The sequence below is a fragment of the Trachypithecus francoisi genome, unplaced genomic scaffold (assembly GCF_009764315.1).
Source record: "Trachypithecus francoisi isolate TF-2019V2 unplaced genomic scaffold, Tfra_2.0 Lachesis_group0, whole genome shotgun sequence".
NCBI classification, from domain to species: Eukaryota; Metazoa; Chordata; class Mammalia; order Primates; family Cercopithecidae; genus Trachypithecus; species Trachypithecus francoisi.
In genome coordinates, this window is record NW_022681453.1 from 184,096,842 (window position 1) to 184,123,213 (window position 26,372).

Consider the following 26,372-nt stretch of genomic DNA (forward strand, 5'->3'; position numbering starts at 1 on the left):
AATCACATGAAGAATACTTTGGTTGGTGATGCTGGTGATAAAAAAGATAAATAGTACATACATTTGTTCTACTGGGTCTTATTATCACAGGGGAACCAGAGAAACATAAATCTCTCTCTCTCTCTCTCTCACACACACACACACACACCACCACCACCACACACACACACACACAGCAAGTTGATACAAACTTTCTAAAAGATGTTCTTCTGTAAAAGGAGATGTCCTGTACTCTAACATCAATCATGCAGTCTCTGACGCCTGATTCCACGCACAATGCATGTTAGGAAAAAAATATTATTCTTAGCTCCAGGGAGATGTGTGCTGAACATATCATGACTCCAGTGAAGGGAAGTGAAAGTCATTATGCATGAAATGTTTACAAAAAACAAGAGTGACGGAATAGATATTATGTTCTGGAGACTGGAGAAGGGAAGTCACTCTCCTTTTTTGACATAAAATTTCATGTAACTTCCTTTGTATCGGTAACTGCTTTTTCTCGACCAGGTATTATGAGAGCATTTAAAAAAGAATAATAATATCTGTATGCTTCTCACAAAATATACATAAATCTATACTTTACTTCCTGCTTTAGACTCACTTATTTCATGTTAAATTTCTTTGTTGTTTCAATTAACCCATGCTTTCATTTGGCTTTCAACCTAAATATTATTTGGACTTGGGTAAATTTACCAATGAAGCCAAGCTTTAATTTAGCTCATTTCCCTAATAATCCACTCCTCCATCTCTTCTGGGATCATATAGCAGAGCACCTGTAAAGACAGGCTTCCCAGCTTTACTTGCAGGATTCAGAGTAAGTCTTCCGCTTCAAGCTTTGGAAATATTAAAAGCAACCTGAGTCATTTCTTAATGTACACAGAATATTCAAAAACAGTCCTCAACTGAAATTTCTATTCAATGTAAACTGAGTTTTTCAACACTAAAACAAAACGGAACTGACTTTAAATGTTAAAGACAGAAACCATCTTTTTACTGTTCTTGGTTTTCTTGGTTATCTGTTTAGTATTTTGAAGTTATACACAGCTTGTTACTCAGAATCAGGGCCTTATGATTTTTTATTTATTGTTTTTTCCTTCCTAAAGCAGATCTCAAATTTCATTTTCTTCTTTCTACATTTAAAGTCATAGTCATTTCATTCAGCTTAATTGTCCTGATAGATCCTAAAGGTATTAGGAGAGTTTATTTTCCATGGCATGGGAATTCTCAATAGATCCTACTTTTTTAAGAATCATTACATCTTTGGTTTTGAGCTTCTTACTTTTCAATTCAGATTCACTCACATTAGAATAATAACTAAATAATTCGTTTTTTGCCATTGTTAAAAATCCAGAATTGGGCTTCTGTGGAAAATCTCAGAATTGAATGTTTTATCAGCAAATATTTAGCTGTATCTTGTACCTTCTTGGCTTAGAAAGTCCGAAGGTGGTATTTCACTCTAAAACAAAATACTCTTTAATTCATATGTTGCATTCCAGTTTTTTATTTAATTTGGAATAAGTGGAATCCATCATCCTTTTTTTATGACTTCTATTATAGGTTTTTATTTCAGACTTATTTTGATCTATAACATAAATAGAGGAATAATTTCACAGAAGATTGTAGCTTCTATTGGGTTAAGGAGAATCTAGATCCATCAAAGACATACATAATTAATGGATAAGAAATCTTCCCATGTATATTACAAGAAAACTACTAGAAAAGTAAAATGAATGCTTACAATTTATCATTATTTCCTTTCTTCCCCACTCTGCCTCACGTACAGGTTTCATTGTGTTGCTCATGCTTAATCCAGAAATAGTAAACTTACCAATTTTTGTGCATTTCCCAAATCTGTGGAATTTGCTAGACTGTCATATTATCACTATAACTAACCTCAGCCCCAGGTGACAAGGAGTTTGTAAAGATAAAGAAAATTCACCCTCACATTCAATGGGTTATCCCTCATCCTTGAATCTTTGGTATTATCTATAGGGAATGCAATTTATACTGTGAATCCCCAGTTCTTCTCTTAAACAATGCATAATAGCAAATAGCTATTTTAAAAGAATATATTGCAGACTGGTTATCAACCTTTTAAAGGAATCCTTCGAGTATTTGAGAATGCTGAGTGATTCCCTTTCTTGCTCTGTGAAACGTGCATAATATACAGAATGCTGACGAGAAACCCTGCCAATCTGGCACCTCCAGATGGTTAGAAGATGGGAATTTATAAATTGGATTGCTACCTTCTCCAAATATATCATACATTTCCTGGTCATTTTTATCCCTATAATATGCCTCATTAAGTGAAAAGTTTTAAAGACAGTTGGATGAATTTTGCATAAACTCATATCCAGGTGTCCTGAATAACTTGGCTCATCTTCTCTACAATTCTAACTTAAACTTGAGGATTTTCTGAGGCTCTTGGACATTCTAGTTCTCTGAATCTTTGAGGCACTAATTAAACATGTGTGTGCTCTTAACAAAAGTTGAGGAATATTAGATCGACTTGAGAATATTAAGCTTATCTTCACATGCAATGTCATTGAGTTTAAACCCTTTAATATTTTAATCTATCTTTCACATTGTAGCTATAATGGTAAATTCTGACCAACTTGCTTATTCTTACTTATGGGAATTTTATTTGGAGAAATGCAAAGGTAATCTCTGTTCTCTAGGCCACACATTCTGGTAGCAAATATAGGGTTTTTTTTTTTTTTTAACAATTGCAAAACAGAATCTCTGCAATCTACATCCCACTCACTGAAATATATATTCTTCAGTATTTTGTTTTTTATTGAATATTGTCCTACTGTATGATTCATAATAACATATCAGGACCAGAACCAGGATCAAGCAAATGAGGTATTCATATCATGTATATAATTTAAGAAAGTAGTAAAATCTTATTAATCAAGCTGATTAATATCTTAACACAATTCCTTACTGCAATATTTTAAATTACCAAAAATAATGCAAAATTCACATTGTACAAAATATCATATTTTAAAATAGATATAGGGCCCAACTGTAATCATGCAAAATGCTGCCTCACATTTCTTACCTTAATTCTAGAAGGCTCAGTGGCAAAACGTCTGCCCTCTTGTTTTCCTCAAATTGCACTGTAATGGCAAACAGTTATTTTAAGTAGGAAACAAAAACAACTGTAAAACAGAAAGGAGTGCAATTCAAGTTTTCAAATAGTTAGAAGATAAATAGTGGACAAGATCAAATTTAAAGGAAAATCACACTGAATTTCAGTCCAGACATAATATATATGAGCTGAGTCCACAAATGTTCTGAGCTGAATCAACAAATACAAAGATAAAAATATTCAACAAATGTCAAATGATCAAATGTTAAAAAAAAAAAAAAGTTGATGTTAACAAATGTAAAAAGTAAGGGAAATCTGACAGAGAAGAGTTCATGCCAAACAACTGGGTATTTTTCCTTAATCATTTTAATCTAATCTAATTTTTATTTCAATATGTCTTAGGAATGGGATTTTTTATAGTAAAAAATTACAATCATAGAGAAGAACATAAATAAGAGAGAAGGACTAGGATGAATAAACAGAATCATAAATGCTAAATAAAGCAATAAAATAATTCAAGGAACAAAATCTTAACTTGAAAGACGCTAGGAGTTATTGCAGACATAAAAAGTAGGAATAGCGAAATGAAAAATAGCAAACAGAGAATTAGGAAAACACATTTAAAACTAGCATTATAGCCTGTAATCCCAGCACTTTGGGAGGCCGAGGTGGGTGGATCACAAGGTCAGGAGATCGAGACCATCCTGGCTAACACGGTGAAACCCCGTCTCTACTAAAAAATACAAAAAACTAGCCGGGTGAGGTGGCGGGCGCCTGTAGTCCCAGCTACTCGGGAGGCTGAGGCAGGAGAATGGTGTGAACCCAGGAGGTGGAGCTTGCAGTGAGCTGAGATCCCGCCACTGCACTCCAGCCTGGGCGACAGAGCGAGACTCCGTCTCAAAAAAAAAAAAAAAAAAAAAAAACTAGCATTATAGTTGCCAAAATCATTTAAGATAATTAACACATGGGTTGCATAAATACGTTTTTAGAGTAGACATCTGAATTATTTATCGAATATAAATGCAGTCATATTCCCAGAATCCAGATTACCAAGGCAAGAAGTACTTGCTAAGGAAATTAAACTAGCTGCTATATAAAACCACTTTGCCTAAATTTCATCCCTTGCTGAAAGTCAGTGAGCACTTCTGGAAAGCTCTTCTTTAAGCACTGACTCAGAAATCAAATCATTTTTCATCTTTCATTCAACATCTTTTGGCTTCCAAGGTTCATTGGCATCTGTCAGCCTTCAAATATGAAAGGAAAAGATAAATGAGATTGACCACTACCTACTTACACCAACTTGTACTGAAAGGGACACACATGACCCCAGTTAGCTTACTCTTGGCCAGAACTGGTCATATGGATCCTAACTACATGAAAGGGGTGCTGGGAAATTATGCTTGACTATATTCCAATGGAAAATAAAATGGTTTTGTAACTATATGGGTTTTACCTGACACTTTCCAACTAGATCACCTGCGACAGAAATTTAGAGGTATGAAGGGAAATATCCAACTAATCCATCATTCATCTAAAGGAAATTCTAAATGGAGATGAGAAAAAAATTGAGGAGAAGAAATAATTAAAAAAAATAGAAAATAAGTGTTTGGAAATGAAGAAACAGTTATTTAATCGAAGTGGCATGTTGAATGGAAAACAGGACTAATGAAGTATTATACATATGTACACATATTGAATTTCCATTTCCTCAAAGATAAAAAGAAAATTCTAAAAGCTTTTAAATAGGAACAGAAAGTTATTTACACAGAAAACATTATAGAAACAGCCATACACTGTCTTAACAACACTGAATATAGAAAATAATTTTAAAAGTCCTCAATTCTGAGGGGGGAAAAATCACCTTTAAACCTGGAGTTTCATCCCCAATCAAATGTGAGGGCAAAATAAAGATGTTTTATTTATGAAAAAGGTTACAACATTCATTATTCTCTAAGTACATTTGTTTTGTTTTGTTTTGTTTTGAGAAGGAGTCTCGCTCTGTTGCCCAGGTTGGAGTGCAGTGGCGGGATCTTGTCTCCCTGCAACCTCCACTTTCTGGGTTCGAGTGATTCTCCTGCCTCAGTCTCCCAAGTAGCTGGGATTACAGATGCATGCCACCATGCCTGGCTAATTTTTGTATTTTTAGTAGAGACGGGTTTTATCATGTTAGCCAGGATGGTCTCCATCTCCTGACCTCATGATCTGCCTGCCTCGGCCTCCCAAAGTGTTAGGATTATAGGCGTGAGCCACCATTCCTGGCCAAGTACATTTTAAAAACATATTCATCAGGATGTAATTTCAATGAAATTAAAAGTAATTTAACTCAGGAGTAACATGAGCTGAAATAAACAATGACAATTGAACATAATGCAGAATGGGAATGCTAGCAAAAAATAAAGTGTAATTCAACACAGTGAAATACATACACAAGTCATAAAGTCTAACACACTGAAATACATATACAATTTGAAATTTTGTAAGATGTGAGACTGCGTTTTCTTTTACCTGGTTTCAACTACACAATTTCATCATTGTATGAATGTGATGTACATGTACATAATCATAATATTATGAATACTATTATTGCTTTCTCTTTTGAAAATCAAAATACAGACAAACCACAAATAATTCAATGCTATTTAATGAAATAGAATGTATATTCTATAAACCTTATAAATGTAAAATACAATATTTATAGTAATTGGAAGGGGGAAGAGAGATGAAATAAATAAAGTCCTTATTCCATTCTCTTTTATAGCACAAAATTAGTAGGTGTTTTCAAAGCTTGCTAAATCAAGAAATAAATATTAAATTCAGAATTTAACACTAGAAGTCAGTTTCTGAAAATAATAGTAATACATCTAACAATATTGGGATTAGAGGGTAGAAGGGAGAAAATGGGAAGGTGTGTAGTAACACATGAATATTTTCTAAAGCAGCGAGATTGTAAAGCTTGTCTAGAACACAAAAATCAGGAATGAAGATATATTGCATAATCTTAAAATGTTAAACAAAGAAAAACTAAAGCCAGAAATATTTTCAGTATTTTGTTATCTAATGAATGGGGTTAAAGGAAAGGCATTAGTAAAATTTTATTTCCCTCTCAATGGTTGCTATTTTTAATATGTGAAAACATTAATTGTATACCTGTGAAATAAAAATAAAATACTACACATATTATCCCAATATAAAGCAGTCCTCAGGAATTATATGCAATTTACAGATTCTGTCATGTTTCTCAGGAAGACATGTGCTCAATTTGTACATTTATTTGACCTGGGAATATTTATTTAAAATGCCTATTTTTAAACCATAAGACACTGTCTAACTATAAGGGCTAAAAGGTTAAATGGTACTTATGAAACTGTGTCTATTATTCTAAACTATACATTTTTTAAGTATGCGGTGAAGAGAAACTCTTAGCTTAGTGCCACAAAAAGTAAAACAGAACTTGGAAAAAAGTGAGTCAAACCACTGTGACATTAAAGCAGAGTGTGAAAAATGGCAGAAAACTAGTGTCCAAAGGGGAGGAATGTGAACATCAGTGAAACTTGGAGTTTTGAGAAGTGTGGATAAGACATGGCGAAGCCCTGGAAGGGATACTGGAAGTGCCTTGCCTAAATATCGTTGGTTGCTAAAGTAAGTCTCAGTCTCAGCAACCAAGATCAGCTTTCTTTTCTAGGCTAATACTAAAAACTTGTTTATAAAAAATACATACATACATATATGGCAAAAGATTGTAAAATTCACATTTCTGAGAATATACACAGCAAACATGATTATGTCTTTCTGTGGTTTCTGTTTTTATCTTTGTCAGAAGATATACACTTGTGAAATTAAATGTTTCAAATGTAAAGCTGTTGAAACTTTAAATTATTCTAGGCCTTGTGAGAAATGTGGCTATGTGGCCTGAGTCAAGTGGCACGTAGCTGCAACTTCTGCCTTTTGTTGCTGCAAATAATTAGGAAGACTCGATGGTTCCAGAGATGATGCCCCTTCTGATCACTACGCAACTCACAGAGTATAAAGTTATCTTCCTTGGAATGTAGCAACCTGTAACCAATAGAATTGCTGTAACATGCACTGGTCTTGTGTGGGAAATGTAATTCTGCTAAAATGTATCTGTCTCTGCCTATATAATTTGACTGAGCCAATTTGAAGTTGGTGCTTCATGGGTGATCACCCTCAAGTTTGCCCTTCAGTAAACTCTAAACTTAATCATATTTTCAGAATCTCATTATATAAGGCTAACATACTTATTTTTTGTTTTCATTTTTACCTTCACAGATATTTATGGTTTTATAGCTGGTCCTTTTTGGGTTACCAATTTATTCACTTACTGCATTTCATTAGGCTGGACTGCTAAGGTTTGTTTTAAGGCTTTCTGTAGGAATAAGTTTGTAAATTCCCTGTAAGTAGCTAAAAGAAAGCTTTCATTAAAGTATAATATTTTCAAATATATCCACTAATCAACCTTATTAATTATTGTATTCAGACAATCTACATCTTATTTTCACGATACCTATAATATGCTATGAGTGGATGCTTCCATTGTATTTCTGTCAATTTACCCTTGCCATATTTGAGATCTCTGAGTTATATATTTAAATCAATATGCACTGTGATAACGATAAATGGGTCCAAGTTGTGTATATTACCTTTATCCTTTATCATTTTACATTATCTATTTTTATTTTGTTTCTTCTTTGGTGTGTTTGCTTTTTTTGTTTGTTTGTTTCTTTTTGAGACAGAGTTTCACTCTTGTTGCTCAGGCTGGAGTGCTGTGGTATGATCTCAGCTCACTGCAACCTCTAGCTCCCAGGTTCAAGTAATTCTCCTGCCTCAGCCTCCTGAGCAGCTGGGATTACAGGTACAGGCCACCATGCCCAGCTAATTTTTGTATTTTTAGTAGAGAAGGGGGTTTCACCATGTTGACCAGGCTGGTCTCCAACTTCTGACCTCAGGTGATCCACTTGCCTTGGCCTCCCAAAGTGCTTGGAATTATAGGCATGAGTCACTGCACCTGGCCTCGATTTTTATTTTATTTGATATATTATGCCCCAAATAAACTTAATTGACTGTTTATCATATACCAACTATCTTGTTTAATATGTCAAGCATGTATTTTTTAAAATTAATTTTTCAAAATTAAAATTATTTTAATCTTGAAATTTCTAAGACATATATATTTATTCAATATATGTAGTTAGTTTAAAATTTTGATCTATTAGAATTTGGTATTTTAATGAGTACAAATTTTCCATTTATATTAATATTAATATTTTGAATTAATTCTGCCTTTCTTCTTTTAAAATCACTTTTTTGCTTACATTGCTCTCTACCATATTACCATATAATTTTTTCTCCAGTTGCTTTGTGGTATGCCTATGTTTGAACAAACATTTTTCCTCCTGCTAATTTGTAACATACAGAATCCTTTTAGAACTTCTAATGGTTGCTATTTTAATGGGAATGTTTTTAACAATCTAGTCTGATTCAGTAGACAGGACACCATAGTGTTCATTAGGAGAGCAGAGAAAATTAGCACAATCACAACAATCTGTCTTCCTTTCCCTTTTTTAATTTACTGGTTTTATGTAGTTATCATATTACTTTGTTTTTATTATACTTTAAGTTCTAGGGTACATGTGTACGTGTAGCTTTGTTACATATGTATACATGTGCCATGTTGGTGTGTTGCACCCACTAACTAGTCATTTTCATTAGGTGTATCTCCTAATGCTATCCCTCCTACCTTCCCCCACCACACAACAGGCCCCAGTGTGTGATGTTCCCCTTCCTGTGTCCAAGTATTCTCATTGTTCAATTCCCACCTATGAGTGGGAACATGCGGTGTTTGGTTTTCTGTTCTTGTGATAGTTTGCTGGGAATGATGGTTTCCAGCTGCATCCAAGTCCTTACAAAGGAAATGAACTCATCCTTTTTTGTGGCTGCATAGTATTCCATGGTGTATATGTGCCACATTTTCTTAATCCAGTCTGTCATTGATGGACATTTGGGTTGGTTCCAAGTCTTTGCTACTGTGAGTAGTGCCACAATAAACATATGTGTGCATGTGTCTTTATAGCAGCATGATTTATAATCCTTTGGGTATATACCCAGTAACGGGATGGCTGGATCAAATGGTATTTCTAGTTCTAGATCCTTAAGGAATTGCCACACTGTTTTCCACAATGGTTGAACTAGTTTACAGTCCCACCAACAGTGCAATAGTGTTCCTGTTTTTCCACATCCTCTCCAGCACCTGTCGTTTCGTGGCTTTTTAATGATTGCCATGCTAACTGGTGTGAGATGGTATCTCATTGTGGTTTTGATTTGCATTTCTCTGATGGCGAGTGATGATGAGCATTTTTTCATTTATTACTTTCAGTTTTTTGTTATTGTTATTACTGTTTTCTGTAGGTTCCTCTTATTCGTTTATACAATATATCTAAACCTCTTTTTTTTCTTTATTCAGTGTAAATATTATCTATTAACTTTTGGGTAAGGAAGATATGAAAACCAACTCGATTACTTTTTTTCTCCTTTCTCTTGTCCACTTTGAGAATTTTTGTTGTTGTTTCTATCTTATTGTTTAAGTTTATATTGTAAAGATAATATAGTAATTTGTGATATATTCAGCAATATATTGCAGAAGTGATTTCTTACTAGTTACACATTGTATTGCAGTGATTCTCAGCCATGTTTACCAAGTGTTTTTCTCTCAACTCTTGATGAGTGGACATCCACGCTAATTTGTGTGTGTGTATGTGTGCATGTGTGTGTGTGTGTGTGTATCATAACTTACCTTGTTGCTCTGGTTTTGAGCTGTTTTGATTTGAAGAAAATTACCTGACAATTTTATATGTGAATTACAACTTGACTATGTATAATATGCTTTCGACATGGTTCCCTTGAAACTGTTTCTCAAATTGAGCTACATGTTAGAATCAACCAGGGAGCTTTTAAAAGCCCAGGTTTTACCCCAGAATAATTAAACCAGAATCTGTGGGACTGAGGAACACACACTAATTGATTTTTGTTTGTGTCTGTTTTCTCAATAACTCCTCAGGTGGTTCAATGTTCAACTAGTTACAAAACCAGTGTCTTAGAATATGGTGAGCCTCACTTGGCTACACCTAACATTGGATTTGAGGCCAGCCCAAATTTGCACAGGCTGCTCCCCCCGTCGCAATCCCACTACAAATTGCATTTGACTTCCTTTTTTCCTAAATAACTTTTCCATTGTTTTAAAAATTCAATTGTTAAACATTTGTTTATGTATTAATTGTGCACAAATGTTGCTAGAATATGATATACCTTTTAGATCTTAAAATTGTATTCTTTCTTCAATTCAGGAACATTCTTATTACTTATCTATTGTCTTTTTAAATTTAATTTTGTCCTGATCTGAATTTATACTTATTAAATGATTCGATATTATTTTAAATATGATCAATCTAAGAATTAAACTGTCTTTTAAAAATTCATTAGAGTATATCTTTTTAGTCTATGCTCTGATTCTTCCGCTTTTTCTTTTCTTTAGAGCTATTTTCCTATATCTGGCCATATATTTTCATTTTTGTTTGCAACCTATAGAAAGTATTATTTGGCTGTATCCTATTGGAAGTTGCAGTTCTGTTTTGTCCATATTAGACATTGTCTCACATGTTTTTATCTTCATAGCTATATTTTGCATATTAATAAATTTAGTGGCTTATGAGAAGGAGGAATCCATTGCCAAAATAATTTCTTAGGAAACAATTTTATTCCTTGTTCTCACCAAAAACCAAAGTGAAGAGCCATGTCTTTCCCCCAACTGGTCAGCCTTTCCTCTCTCTGTAATATCTATGCGAGTATTTTTGCTTTATCTAGTGGGCTCCCACATTAGTGAAGCTGGATGCATTTACTAAAGCTAACAGCTCCTCAGCTATTGCTAGTACAAGTTGGGTTAAAATTTACCCACATCAAGTGGATCTGAACCTGCCCCCTTCTCTGTCCTAATGGTAAGCCACACATTGGCTGTAACTTTCTTACTGTCTGTACCTCTTTCACTTGTATTCAATTTTTCTGGCATCAAAGAGTTAGTGATTCTCCCGTGACATCATTAAAAGTTACTTTTGCTGGCTGGGCACCGTGGTTCATGTCTGTAATCCTAGCACATTGGGATGCCGAGGCGAGTGGATCACAAGGTCAGGAGTTCAAGAATAGCCTGGCCAACATGGTGAAACCCTGTCTCCACTAAATATACAAAAATTAGCCGGGTGTGGTGGCATGTGCCTGCAGTCCCAGCTACTCAGGAGGCTGAGGCAGGACAATTGCTTGAACGTGGGAGGCAGAGGTTGCAGTGAGCCAAGACCACGCCATTGCACTCCAGCCTTGGCAACAGAGTGAGACTCTGTCTCAAGAAAAAAAAGAAAAGAAAAGAAGTTACTTTTGCCTCGGCCATCATCAAGTCAAGAAAGGACTGGTGAATAGCATAAGAAAATCTGATGATATCCTTTGACAGCCCAGATTTGTTCTCTTTCTCTCTTGACTTGAGTTTGCCCAGTTCTGTAGCTCTGCTTATCATCTTATCACTGCTTCCCAGATGGGCTTTACTTCTGCAGGTATGAAACTGCTGCTGCTCCAAACTCTGTCCATCCTATCACAACTGCACAATGCCTCCCAGAAATGCTGAAAAGCTTCTTGCTTATTTATTGTCCCCTATTTGTTGCGTCATTTCAGATAGCATTTGGAAGACAAGGAAGTGAAATGCGGGACAAGTCTCCATGTTGCTCTGAAGTGATCCCCTTCCATTATTATAAAATGCTCATAAACTTACACACAGAAGTAGCTGTTTCTTCAAAATCCACTTTTGTGTCATTAATCATCTCAGCCCGGTAAAAATAGTTTCAAAGTTATATGCAAATAAAAGGTGATCACAGAGTTAATGACCTCCATTTCAGAGCTGAGGAGATCCTGTGAAATCAAACTTCATATGCTATGACAGAAGTATGGGATTTTAGCCATGTCCTCGCTCCACCCACTCACAACTGGTAGCAATAGTTTAGAGTCATTTGTTACGGACTAGCAGCCTGACCCATTGTCTTCATGTTCCTGGAATTTGTGAAACAAACAATGTATAACCAATCGACAGTTTATGTCATTTTAATGGAAAGTTTTGGTAAATAACTTAGGGATTGCCTCTTCTTTCTCTTTAAAAATTCATTTGTAATTGCTACTAAGGAGACTATCTATTCGAAGCAACTTGAATGCATGCTCCCAGGTTGCAACCCTCATGCTTGGCCCACATGAACTCTCATATACTTTGCTTTAATTTTGGCTCAGCTTCTTCCTTTTAGGTTGACAAACACAAGTTGTACATGATATATTTGATGAACGATAACCTTCTTTGGGATTGCAGAAATTGCCACACACATACACACACACACATTTTGTAAATGATTACAAAATGCCATTCTTCAAAAGCTGTCATTCTGAAAAGCAGGTCTTTTCAAATGCTTGACATTTAAAAAAGTACAAATTGATGATGAAATTGTTTTCAACCTAATATCAATATAAGCATTTGTTGAAAAGCAGTTTGAGTGGTATGCTTGTAAAAAGTGAAGACGATGCAAATGTTGAAGACTTTTAGGAATCCTCTAGCAGCCCTGGAGCCTATAGGAGGTCTAGCATGGACCATAACTGTGTGAACAGGGAGTGTTATTCAAATCTGGACCAACCAATCCCAATCAGTCTAAGGCTCCAATCTGTGTTCATGGCCCCAAGAGGGAAAAAAAATCGTTATTCAACTGCCTTGTTATACAAATAACAAAACTGAGGTCAAGAGGTGATAAATTACAATGCAATTGCTAGTTACATTGTTATCCTAGATAAGAGTAACTCTTGTTTTAGTTCCTGATTCTTCCCCCAGGATACTTAGTGAGAGAATAGATGACCTATGTGGACATCTTCCAGACAATCCAATCCAAGTTTTACTATGAAAATATTATAGATCCCATACCAAAAATAGAAGAATTCAAATGATCTCTAAAGTCCGCCACAGCGTGCAGTTCAGACAATGAGAAACATTACCATGCTAAGGCTTAACATACTGAAAAGGAGATTCTGAGAAGAATGAATTTGTTTTATCCTCAGAATAAAGATACAGGAAATTAATTTGTTTTAGAAAGAAATACTGATAGACCTGAAGTAAACACTGCTATGGAACTGTGTAAAGCCCTGAAATTGATTATTTGTGCCAAGCTGTATGTTAAGAATATAGATTGTACTACCGAATTCATTAGACAACTAATACAAAGATAAGATTATATTATCTTGGACACTATTTGCAGAACTGACATTTATAAGCTTCTGATAACTAAATAAATTTGAGTTAAAAACAAAAGAAATATGATAAAATGCATCTGAGTTAAAAACAAAATAAATATAATACTATACAGTGAAATATGCTTATATAAATACACACTTGTGACAGATGATATCATACATAGACTAAAATATATTTCAGAATCATCGTTGGGGTTTTGTTTTGTTTTGGTTCAGTTTTTGGTGGGGTAGTGAGACAGAGTCACCAGGAAAAAAAAAATGTTAAGGAAATCAAAAAGGAAATCCAAAATTAGGTTGCTAAGAAACCAACCGATTAGAGGAACAGGAAGTAATCCAATAGCGCAAACCTTACATCTTTCAATCAAAAGTTTCTGTATTATTCTTAGCCTGAATGCCCCAATTAACTATGCAGTGAAAAATAAACATTTGACATTTAACAAACAAGGTCACGAGTGAGTGGTAGACTGAGAATCCCAATTTTTAACAACAACAAAGAAACCAAGTTTGCTTAGAAAAAGAAAACTTGAAAATAGATATACATAAAAATGTGAGGAAAAGCCTTATTTACATTGTTATTGAGGGTAGGAATGAGTTAGGTGCCAGATAAGATTTTATTTCAAAATATGGACCAGGCCAGGTGTGGTGGCTCATGCCTGTAATCCTAGCACTTTGAGATGCCAAGGTGGGCGGATCACAAGGTCAGGAGTTCAAGACCAGCCTGACCAACATGGTGAAACCCCATCTCTACTAAAACAAACAAACAAACAAAAAGTACAAAAAGTAGCTGGCTGTCGTGGCACGCACCTTTATTCTCAGCTACTTGAGAGGCTGAGCCAGGAAAGAGAATCGTTTGAACCCAGGAGGTGGAGGTTGCAGTGAGCTGACATTGCACCACTGCACTCTGGCCTGGGCAACAGAGCAAGACTCCATCTCAAAGATAAATAAACAAACAAACAAATAAATAATAAGGACGTAGAATATGTAGGGTTTTGTACTGTGGATTATTTGAGTTTCTTCTACAAGTTGCTAGCAAGATTAACGAAACTCAGCTAATTCAGTCCATTTAAGACACAAAGGATTTAAACAACAGATGGCTGGTTAAACTACATATACATATAATATCTGTAAGCAGAGATTATAACTTTCTTTTCAAGAGACTACCAATTATTCAATTTTAAGATGTCTATTAAGCTATGACACCAATTAAAAGTGTTTTAAAGAGGAAAAAAAGCAATTATCTCCACAGATGTAGAAAGTTATTTGATTAAATTTGATATCAATTCTTGATGAAAACTCTTTTTTAAAAAAGTAACAGTTGCTATTTTAACATGGTAAGTATATATGTCAAACCAAGATATGTATTCTAAAATAAAAATTGGCAACATGCTTGTCATTATATAATGGGAGCATTCCTGTTAAATATGGAACATGACAAATAAACATTTTATCACCGTTAACAGTGAAGAGCTTTGAAGAGCTTCCAGGAGTGTGCTCCAATGCAATTATACAAGAAAAAAAAAAAAAAAAAAAAAAAGCAAGCTCTGCTAGAATTTAAGTTCCTTTAGGGTCATGATTTGTCTCTAATTCAACACATATTTACTGACTTAATTTTCAAAGTAATAAATGAAGACAAAAAAGGCAAAATCATCTATATTTCAAAATTACTATGATCATTTATTTAAATACTCCAGAGATGTAACTAATAAGCAATTAGATCTAAGAGGGGAATTCAATATGTTGACTGGTTATAAAGAGATAAATAATTCAATTCACAAAAAACTTCTAGAATTTATATGGAGACGATTTTAAGACTCTTAAGGCAAATGAAGAATATTTGAATAGATGGCATAACATACTCAATTTGAAGCTAGATGGAATTCATAATTTTAAAGAAGCAATTAAAACTGTTAATCAATAAATTTGATCTTTAACTATTAAAACTGAATGTATATTAAATATAAAAACTGGAATAACTAAGAATAACCAGGAGCAAGGGTACATCCTGTCAATTATAAAATATTTCAGTTAAAAGAGTTTGTTTGTTAATATTTCAAGAATACATTCAGTAAAACAGAAAGTACAGAAATAGATTCAAATAAATATAAAGATATAGAATAAAATGAGATTTGTACCTCAAATCAATGAAAGAAAATGGATGAATTAACAAACTGAGGCAGAAAAATGGAGAATAATTAAAGTCAATTTACCATACTTCCAAAATAGAATGTTATAAACGATGATATATGAACGGCTGAAGACATAGGGAAATGTGTGAGAACCCAGAGCCATAACAAAATGAGAAAGTGAAGATGACTACATTGGTTTTAAAAGCTAACAAACATAAAGTCAAAAGACCAATAACAAACAGGTAAAATTGTAGTTTTTTGCACACATAGCTTACACAGGATTAATTCCAGTTTTGTATTTATAAACATACATACTCCTTGACATTATCAGAAAAGAAACAAATCCCATTTAGGAAAAAAAGGAGGGAAAGAATTTCAGAAAAATTTTACAGAAAATAAGAAAAATAAATAATATCTTTATAATATATAATAAATACTTAAACATTTTAATGCATTCACAATTTTAAAAATATATATTAAATAACAACGAGACAGCACTTTTAACCAAACAGACTGACAAAATGTTGATTATACAAGTGCTGGTAGACACCTGGAAAAACTCCGTCATCCAATATGGTAAGAGTATAAATGTTGCTTGGAAATTTGGCATTGTCTATTTCAATTTCAACTACACACTCTCTTTGACTCATATTTTGCTTATAGGAATCTTCCTTGGATCACATGTCCTGTGTCAAAGGCTGAATGCTATTTAAGAGAAAGAACTCTCTTAATTTAAGCCACTCTAACGTAATATTAAAACACTAGGTCTTGTTCCTTAACCAAACCAAGGCTCCTATATAAAGGACATATTCCTAGGAGAGTGCTGAGCTTAGTCAGATAGAGGAGTGAAGTTGATTTGGCATTTTCTCACCTCCAAAGACTTTAGCAAACTCACTCATAGTGGTAAAAGTCATTCTCTATTAAACAGCTAGGAGGCAGAGATTGTCCTAGACATTACATACACATCCCTTCTAATCGTTCCATCTCTCATCAGGGTAGATAATCTTATCTGCATATTTAAAATAAGGGAATTAGCTTTTCATTAGTGGAAGATAAATTTTAGACCCTGTAGGAGAAGAGAGATGATAACATAGTAGTACATTCTGTGTATGAAGGGAGTGGTATTAGCATTCCAGCAATAGCTGATCTCTCTTTCTGAGCCTGGAGAAAACTCAGTATCGCCTTATGTTAATCTCTAGGTCAACGCAATTAATTTCACTCTGAGAAAAACCGCTTTCTTTAAATTTATATAACTTAACACCACAAGCTAGAAGTCAGCAGAAGTTAAATTTTGATTTATAAAAGTATTCTTTTAATCACCCTGCAGTATAAAGAAAGAAGCTTAGAAGTTCTTCATACTGAAGCTAGACAGAAGAAAACCTTCCTGAATACAAGATTTGCTCAATGCAGTAGACTATTTATGTGAAGAAGATCGGATAATTCTTATTTATGAAAGTCTGAGTACCATTGAGGATATGTACAGCTGCAAAATCTTTAAACCCTTCAGACACTGGCTTCAGAAACAGGAATTTACAGCCTTATGTGAGAAGAAACAGAGGTGGAGAGTAGGTTCAGGACAAGTTAACAGATTGGTTTGATGATATTAGAGCTTCCAGTCAGCTTATCTGTGAACTTCCTTCAAAGTTATAAAATGACTGCTAGCTAATAAGCATCATATGCTAAAATAAAAAAAAAAATGGAGTGGGTGGGGGAGATTTTAGATACGTGTTTTTCTTAAGGATAAAGACAATTTCCCAGACATCTTCATCACACTTCCATTTATTCCCATTGACCAGGGTGGTGTTTCATGCCCATATCAAAATAATCTCTGGTCAAGATTCTGGAATTCCCACAGGTAGTTCACTTTAATCAATATAATGTATAGGATTGAAGAGAAGCCCACAAAACACATATGGCCAAGCCTGAGCAACTAGTATCTGAAAATTTATCATTGCATCACATTTTTTTTTCAATACAGAATAGCAAATAATGACTCCTCAAGACATTTTTTTAAATGTTTTATTTTTTCTATTTATTTCTCATATAATTCCTTGCATACAATTACTAAAAGTGATGCATTTTCTTTTTTATTTTAGCACATTAAGTCTTATAAAAATATCTTTTATTTTTTATTTTTTTGAGACGGAGTCTCGCTCTGTTGCCCAGGCTGGAGTGCAGTGGCACGATCTTGGCTCACTGCAAGCTCCACCTCCCAGGTTCACGCCATTCTCCTGCCTCAGCCTCCCCAGTAGCTGGGACTACAGGTGTCCGCCACCGCGCCCGGCTAGTTTTTTGTATTTTTAGTAGAGACAGGGTTTCACTGTGGTCTCGATCGCCTGATCTTGTGATCCGCCCGCCTCGGCCTCCCAAAGTGCTGGGATTACAGGCGTGAGTCACGGCGCCCGGCCTTATAAATATATCTTATAAAATTTCATAATTATTAAATTATTTTTCATTCTTGTTTTTTTGCCAATAGGACCAAGATTGCTAGCATAATCCCAAAAGTGACTCTAATAGTTGAGACAATATCCTGGTCGGTAAACCTCTTCTTTAGGTAAATAATAAAATAATACTAATTAGCTTTTTTATTCACTCTTTTGCAAATGAAGCTTTCGATTCAGGTGCTTCCACAGTCTCAGTTAATTTCAAAACCTAAGAACTGAAGAAGCTCACTAATTTAGGGAAAAAAAATCTGTGGATTTATTTTATTTCTACTGATTGAAATATATTGGATTTTAGAGGAAATGTCTTTTAGTTCCAAATTATGTATATTATGCAGCCTCTGTATGTATTTTCTGAGTGATTTAAATGAATTTGAATCAGCTCATTAGGTTCCAGACTGGCGCTGAACATAATGACTCATTCCTAAATTAATATTGTCTACCCTGAACTACTCCTGTCTAAATCACTTTAATCACTGAAAAGATTCATACTTTTCAAAAGGATGGCCACATTCAAATGAATTCTGCAACAGTTCATTAGGTAACGTCATTTATGTTCCCTGGGTCAGCAAATGTGTTTCTGCTTGACTGTAAAATGGACTGACTATGAGCAGATAAACAGGTACTTTGCATGCATTTGACGTTCATACGTGCACAGAAGGGAGGTATTGTGTTGGCATGAAGTGTTTCAGTTTGGGACATTGCTATGTTTCAGATTCAGATTCAGCTCCCCCCGCCCTCCTTTTTTTTTCTTTCTTAACCTTTCAGCTGTATAGTACACATGTTCCTGTCTTTCAGAAGCAGTTGAGGTGTCAAATCCTTAGTCACATCTCACTGACATTAGGCCATTAAAAAGGAGTTTCTTACAGTATTCTAGCAAGGCATAATATAAAGCAAACTCTTAGGAAGAGCATCATGTTTGACACTAAAATTCTATGGCACTCAAATGAAGGCTACTTCAGGAAGACCCTCGAAGCAACAGACATGCTCACAGCCTTATGAAATAGTAGGCTAGCAGGTAAATAATCTCAGACTTTCTCCTGTGCCCCTTGAAGTTGTCGGCAATGACAAGAACAAAATGACAAACAGAATGTGCTTAGCATCTTAGCATATTGATGAGTTACCTTTGAAATCAACTCATCCAATAGTTCTGGAACATGTATCGCAGAATACATGTCAGGCCAGTTCTACATGCATCACCAGGGAAAGCATATTCTGCCTTATCCTAGGAGGTTCTCCCTCAAGTGAGAACCAAAAGCTAGCAACTTAGCTCACAGTTCCAGAAGTAAGATAAGAACTGTAACTGTAGCCTCAATAGCCTCAATCAATTCACTGATTGACTAATCTATTAATTCATTCAAAAGCAGTTAGTATGTAAAACATCGATGTGTTATTGAGTGCTTACTGTGAGCTAAATATAAAACAAGTATTTTTTAAATATTCCGTCTCACTTTCTCTTTATAATAATTCTATGAAGTGAGTATTAAGAGCCACTATTTTAAAGATAAAGAGACGTCATATTGTAATTGTCAAACGGGTTCTTCCTGCCTGCTGCACAAACAAAACCAATTCACTGAGACCATGGTATTGCAGTAAATAAATAATTTAATTAACACAAGGCCAGCCATGCAGGAGGAGTTATCACTGAACTCAATCTCCCCAAAGGCTCAGAGGTTAGGGTTTTTAAAGGATAGTTTGGGGAGCAGGAGACTAGGAAATAGTGGCTGCTGATTGGTTGAGGACGTAATCATAGAGATGTGGAAAACAGTCCTTGTGCACTGAGTCTGCCTCTGGATGGGGGGCCACAGGACTGGTTGGGTGATGAGTCATAAGTCTGGTTAGGGTCAGTCTGAAAAACAATAAAATGCTAATCTCAGGTTCTTAGTGGTGATGAGATCTGTAGGAACAATTGGAGAAGTCACAAATCTTGTGACCTCTGGCCACGTGACTCCTGAGTAGTAAGGGATTGTAAATACTATGCCTACATCTTGGCAGAATTCAGGCCCCTCCCATAATTATAATCTTGTTGTCTTTTATTAGTCATGCAAAGGCAATTTTACGACAAGGAGAGGATCAGTTTTAGGGAAAGAATATTACCATCCTTGCTTAAAAGTTAAACTAAAATAAATTGCTCCCATGGTTATCTTGGCCTATGCCCAGGAATAAGCAAAGACAGCCAGCCTGTGAGGATAGAAGTAAGATAGAGTCATCCATTCTAGATTTCTCTCACCATCATAATCTTTGCAAAGGCATTTTCAATTCCCTTCTTGGGTTTCAGCACACCTCAATCCTGAGGTGGGAGCTACAGAGATGGGAAAAGGCTGATGGTGCTCTAACTTTTTCTGCTGATGGAGAGTATAGCTGGGGTTGAGACTGGGCTTGGGGTGAAAAGAATGAAATCACTTTGCAGTTGTCTGCATGTATTCAGGGTGCCTGGTTGGGGTCCTAAGGTTTGTATGATAAAGAGTAATATTGTTATTCACAGCTTTAGTATAGCACTTAAGTGAACAGTGGACCATAAGACAAATAATGAGCCCTCAAATGAGGAGTGAGATTCTTAGCTTCGGGAGTCCATATGGAATTTACTTGAAGTCTTGAGGCATCCACGTGAATAGCCTCAAGAACCAGTCAGATATGGAGTCATAAACAAAGAGTCAAAAACAATGGACAAGGCTGGAATCTAATAACAGGTATAGTTTTAATTTGCTTTTCTCTAATGATCAGTGATATTCAGCTTTTTTTCATATGCTTGATGGCCACATATATGTCTTCTTTTCAAAAGGGTTTGTTTATGTCCTTTGCCCACTTTTGAATAGGGTTGTTTTTCTCCTGTAAATTTATTTAAGTTTCTTATAGATGCTGGATAATAAACTTTTGTTGGATGCAGAGTTTGCAAAACTTTTCCCCCATTCTGTAGGATTTCTGTTTACCCTGTTGACAGTTTTTTTTTTTTTTTTTCTGTGCAGAAGCAATTAAGTTTAATTAGATTCCATTTGTCAGTTTTTGCTTTTGTTGTGATTGCTTTTGTTGTCTGTCATGAAAGTTTTGCCCATTTCGATGTGCAAGATGGTATTGGCTATGTTGTCTTCCAGGGTTATCATAGCATTGAGTTTTACATTTAAGTCTTTAATTAATCTTAAGTTGATTTTTGTATACGGTGTAAGAAAAAGCGCCAACTTCAATCTTCTGCATATGGCTATCCAGTTATCCCAGCACCATTTATTGAATAGGGAGTCTTTTCCTCATTGCTTGTTTTTGTCATCTTTGTCAAAGATCAGATGGCTATAGGTGAGAAACCATCTCACACCAGTCAGAATGGCTATTATTAAGAAGTCAAAAAATAACAGATGCTGGTGAGGTTGCAGAGAAAAAGGAATACTTATACATTGTTGGTAAGGGTATAAATAAGTTCAACTACTATAGAAAGTAGTATAGCAATTTCTCAAAGAGTTAAAAGCAGAGCTACCATTCTCCCCAGCAATCCCATTACTAGGTATATCCCCATATGAATATAAACCATTCCACCATAAAAAACACATGCCCATGAATGTTCATTGCAACACTATTCACAATAGCAAATACATGGATTCAATCTAAATGCCTATCAATGACAGATTGGATAAACAAAATGTGGTACATATACACCATGGAATACTATGCAGCCATAAAAATGAATGGATCATGTCTTTTGTGGGAACATGGATGGAGCTGGATGCTATTATCCTTAGCAACTTAACACAGAAACAGAAAATCAAATATTACATGTTCTTACTTGTAAGTGGGAGCTAAATGATAAGAACTTATGAACACAAAGGAGAAAATAACAGACACTGGATTTACTTGAGTGGGGAGGGTGGGAGGAGGGAGAGGAGCAGAAAAGATAACTATTGGGTACTGGGCTTAATATCTGGGTGATAAAATAATATGTACAACAAACCCCTGGGACATGTGTTTACATAAGTAACACATCTTCACACGTACCCTCAAATCTAAAATAAGAATTTTAAAAAGTCTTTATGACAAACAAATAATAAAATCACTTATGAAAAGTTAAATAAAATTAACATGTGTATTATAGTATTTTTCTAAAACATAATTTTTCTCTCTTCAGTTTTCCAGTTTTACCAAAGACAAATCATACTAGGACAAGTTTATTTGCAAAATAAGTTTTAATCTTATTTTACTTGGTCTAATTATTCACAGACAATGCAACCAGAATAATCATTTGCCATATAGGTTTGTTTAAATAGGCTTTGCTGGAACTTTTTCATAAGGAATCTCATATTAAACCTTTTAAAAGCTTCCCAAGCCTACTCAAGGATTTATCTGTGCCTGCAGATACCTGTATGAATTGGATGAATTCCTCTCTTCTTAAGGTCCCAACATAACTTAAGGTTCCTGGGCCTGTCAGAAAGTGACATTTTTTTAATTACCACAGGTCAGGAACCCTGTGCAGGACAAAGTATTAGGCCAGATTCCCCAAGGGGATGTTATTGGCTTTGTAAGTCAAACTCAATTCCTTAAAGTAGTCTGAAAATATGTCATTACAGTCAAAGCCTTGGTAAAATCACCAATCTAATTATACACTGTCACAAAGGAAACTAGATACTTACTGAACTTATACAAATAATTGTATTGCCATAAATAAAGAATACTTACAAATAGTTTTCAAGTTCTGGAGAAATTAAGTAGAGAGAAAGAAATGTAACTTAACATTTTGCCCACAAGAGTAAAATTTACTCAATAGTTTAAAAGCTGTAAATATCTCAAAAATGAAGAAGCTTTTTGACTCTAAAAACAAAACAAAAACTATCAGCAATGTTTCAAGCCAAAAGTCATAAAAAGATTATTTCAGTCTTCTGTTAGTTCAATCTATGCAACTAACTCCTATTCTGTGCTCTTGATATTTATGAACGCATCAGCTCTCCATGAGAGTCCTGGAAGTTTGTTTTCTCTATTACACTGACACAATTACTGAAGTTATCAGAAACCTGCATTCAGAAGTACCTGTTAAAGTCCTACAGCTGATTATAAAACCACCGTTTGAAAATGATCAAAGTAAACAAAGCTGTGGATGATGAAAGTCTTAGAACAGCCATTATTAATGATGCAATTGACACGGCAATTTTGTTATTTTTATGCTGTATAATAATTTAATGTAACAATCCTAATTATTACTGATAACATACACTAAATCACATCAGAATTATAGGAGCCAGAGCCAGGTGTGGTGGCACACCTCTGTAGTCCCAACTACTCAGGTGGCTGAGGTGGAAGATTACTTGAGGTCACAAGTTTGAGGCTGCACTGAGCCGTAATCACACAAGTGTATTCATCTGGTGACAGCAAGACACTGTCTCTAAAAAGAAAAAGAAAACATAAACAAACAAACACAAAATCAAAACAGAATTATAGGAGTCTCACACAATTCTGGAATGCACACTAATAACATATTTATACAAATACAGCCCAAAGAAAACCAACTACCATTTCATAATTGACAATGCTTCCTGCATGATTGTCACATACCAAATAAGCCAAATGTCTCTTTTGGACTTCAGAGAAGCTAGTATCTAAAAGGTTAGTGATGTCAACAAGGGCTGCATTTATAACTTGAAATTTTGATTTTGGAAGATTTATCAAATATTAAAAGTTTAAAACACTTGATATCACAAAGTAATATCACTATTCATCTAGTTGAATGATAACTTAAAAATTTCAAAAGGCAAGAACCTTTTGTCTTCAATAGACGAGGCTCAGCTTTCCAAACAAGACCAAATAAGATGACATGTGGCCAAGTAAACCTGTCTATTCTCTCTTTTCTCGTTTTTTTCCTTGTTTTCGTACAATTTACTAGAAAGGCAAACACAAATATTTCTTTATCTCTCAATATTACACAACAATCCTGTTCAAAAGAGAAATGCAAATTCCACCTTTGCTTTAGTGTAGTATTAATGTTAGACACAATTTCTTTTTTTTTTTTTTTTTTTGAGACGGAGTCTCGCTCTGTCGCCCAGGCTGGAGTGCAGTGGCTGGATCTCAGCTCACTGCAAGCTCCGCCTCCCGGGTTGACGCCATTCTCCTGCCTCAGCCTCCCGAGTAGCTGGGACTACAGGCGCCCGCCACCTCGCCTGGCTAGTTTTTTGTATTTTTTTTTAGTAGAGACGGGGTTTCACCGTGTTCGCCAGGATGGTCTCGATCTCCTGACCTTGTGATCCGCCCGTCTCGGCCTCCCAAAGTGCTGGGATTACAGGCTTGAGCCACCGCGCCGGGCCATTAGACACAATTTCTAATAAAACTTTATAAACAAATCTATCCATTCTTAATCATTTTGACCATAAGGTAAGATTTTTATACAACTTTTGTAATTTTTTATGATTTTCTATTAAAGAGCAGATCAATGCTCCAAGGAAACCATGTTATTCTGACATATAGGCCCAGATTCTGGTCCTGCAACAGTGTGCTTTTTATCTTAATGTATAATTTATAGAAAAACTAACTCCCTTTAAGTTTTGGCCAACTTGCTCATGCCCACAAAACCTCGTTTAAAATACCAGTTTTTCACAAATCTACTTTTTCTTTGGTTTTGTTCTACCATTCTTTTGACTTAGGACAATCCTTAAAAATCTCGAAATGAGACCAAATTACTTTCCCTTTAACAAAAACTATATCCCCATGCCTTCTTATAATCTTTTACCAAAACACATTCTATTTTCCTCATATACTTTGCATGTAAAACTATGTCCCTACCAGTCTCAATTACATATGTTACAATGTTAACTCTTAGCAACTTTCATTTTTTGTGACAAACCTAGTAAATAAGCAATTTTAACCATATATCAGATTGCAGATCCCAAGACAAGGACAGAACTGTAGACAATATCTGACTTTTCCCAGCATAGTAAGATATTTGGCTGATACCATATGTCCACAGGTCTTACCTATAATCTAATGGCTATAAAACAGACAATTCAAACAATTATCAAACATGTCACAGAAGAATTTTTTGACCTTAAATCATCTAGCAAAGATAATACACAATATGCCTAATTCAAATGAAATGCCTAAATTTTGAGGACATAGATTTCCCTTAGTATCACAATCTTCGCAAAGGTGGTTTCAAAGTAACCTGCCTAACACCTTAGAATGCATAAGGGGCAGAAATAAGATTTCACTTTGGGTCTGTCTAACATTAAAGCATTCTCATTTCTCTATTTTCCACGGTCTCCTTTTACGTCAAGACTGGAGTTGGTGGAGTGGAAAGTTCAAGAGGTATGAAAACTCTTACTTGTATTCAAGGGGACCACTCAATACTTAATTGACGATATTTATGAAACAAATTACTCCAAAACATAGTGGCATAAAACATATATATTGTTATGATAACAGACTCTTTGTGACAAAAATTTGGACAAGACACAGTGGGGCCAGGTATTATCTGCTTCATAATGTCTGGGCTCTCAGGGATGGGAAGACTCAAAGCCTGGGGTAAGACGTCATGGCTAGGGGCTAAAACCCTGTGTTAGGCTGTTCCTGTGTCACTAGAAATACCAGAGACCAGGTAATTGATAAAGAAAAGAGGCTTAATTAGCTCATGGTTTTGCAGGCTTTGCAGGAAGTATGGTGCTGGCATCCACTTGGATTCTGGCAAAGGCTCTGGGAGCTTTCAGTCATGGCAGAAGGTGAAGGAGGAACATTCATGTGACATGGTGAAAACAGGAGCAAGTGAGAGTTGGAGGGGAAGTGCACACTTCTAAATGACCAGATCTTTTGTGAACTCAGATGGAGAGCTCACTTATTACCAAGTTGATGGCCCAAGCCGTTCATGAGGGATTATCCAAATATGTCTCACCAGGTCCCACCTCCAACATTGGCGATTGCATTTTAACCTGAGATCTGGATGGAGAAAAATATCCAAACTATATCAAACCCTTTTGGAATTGTCTGCATTCAAGTTTGATGAATGATGCTGGCAATCTCTTAGGCGTTCAACTAGAGGTATCAGCTATGACATCTACCCATTGCCTTCCTATGTAGCCTCAGGTGCCTCCTAGTATAGTGGCTGTATTCCTCAAGTGAACGTTCCAAAGAAAGTAGGAAGAGGATGAATTACCTTTCTGTGACCTACTCTCAAGAGTCAAAGTTTCATGTCTGCTCTGGTCACAAGTCTGCCTAGATTCCAGGTGAGAGAACAAAGACATACTTCTCAATAGGAGGAGAGTCAAAATTGCACTGAAAACATAAGGAAAGGAAGACGGAATTAAGGCCATATTCAGTAAATGAAGTCTGCCACGTTCTTCACTTGACTAAAATCCTGTAAAGAAGCCAGTAGATTGGAGAGAATAAGCTAAGCAAGTAACCAAAGGCTACAGATATCTC

General features: G+C 35.3%; 1 long non-coding RNA gene across 1 annotated transcript in view; it reads right to left on the reverse strand.

Annotated features, from left to right (window-relative positions):
- Positions 1 to 26,372, reverse strand: part of LOC117084340 — a 520,722-nt gene that overhangs the window by 421,137 nt on the left and 73,213 nt on the right. The window contains exon 2 of the long non-coding RNA XR_004437407.1: positions 3,065 to 3,122. This is a non-coding gene — a long non-coding RNA (uncharacterized LOC117084340). The remainder of the gene's footprint in view (positions 1 to 3,064; positions 3,123 to 26,372) is intronic.